General features: G+C 43.8%; 1 protein-coding gene across 1 annotated transcript in view; it reads right to left on the minus strand.

Moving 5' to 3' along the window:
* The window catches only part of LOC122190646 (T-box transcription factor TBX5-like), an 8,203-nt gene that overhangs the window by 3,469 nt on the left and 3,877 nt on the right, over positions 1-857 (minus strand). The window lies entirely within an intron of this gene.

An 857-nucleotide genomic window follows, 5' to 3' on the forward strand; every position in this document is an offset into this window, starting at 1 on the left:
AAAAAAAAAAAAAAAAAAAAAAAAAAAAAAAAAAAAAAGTAAAAAAATATATATTTCTGCAAAAGTACGCGTTTTAAATGTGCACATATCTCCAAAGCTCCCGTGTGTATCAACCTCTCCGCTCCCAGAAGCTGAAGGAACACACGCGCTCAGGTGTAGCACCGAGGACGTGCATACAGAGACATCAGCAAACACACCTGACAAATACTTGGAAGCACGCAGATACACACTGAGGACAGCGGCTTTTCGAAATAGTTTCCATTACTGCAAGGCAGGGACTTAAAACACTGATGTTATTTTAGTTTGAGCTTTCCAAATATTTAAAAATAAAGCAGATGAAAACGTAGCCCTTGACTTAAAACACGCATAAACAAAAAGCCCCACACCTCTAAAAATACTGCGCACTTCGCCGGGGCTCGGGTTCTTATCTGTGCGATAGGGCATCTGGGCCGGTGTGTAAATTCACGTGGTAAGAAATGAAGGGGGGGAAGCCGGTGATTGATGGGGAGTTACGGGGGTAGACCGAGGGAGAAGAAACCAAATTCCACCCGAACACGGATCTGCGCGTCCACATCAAACACCTGATGGGCAACGGCGCGACCCCGGGCTTCTGCAGCAATGAGCATAAGGAATTCTATGAAGATCAACTATTCTGTGCCTGCCCCGGTGCTGCGTGCGCTCTCCCCTAAACACCCCGCTCTATAAATGTCGGCTTTATAGCTCTCCAGACGACGTTTCTATGCGTTACGCTATTTGTTTGAAATCTCCGCAAGGTGGTTTTTGTCCGTCTTCCTCCTTGCGCTGCTGAGAGGGAAAAAAAAAAAAAAAAAAAAAAAAAAAAAAAAAAAAAAAAAAAA

The sequence above is a fragment of the Lagopus leucura genome, unplaced genomic scaffold (assembly GCF_019238085.1).
Source record: "Lagopus leucura isolate 7727_CA_CO unplaced genomic scaffold, USGS_WTPT01 36068-0_obj-0_obj, whole genome shotgun sequence".
In the NCBI taxonomy this organism is placed as follows: domain Eukaryota; kingdom Metazoa; phylum Chordata; class Aves; order Galliformes; family Phasianidae; genus Lagopus; species Lagopus leucura.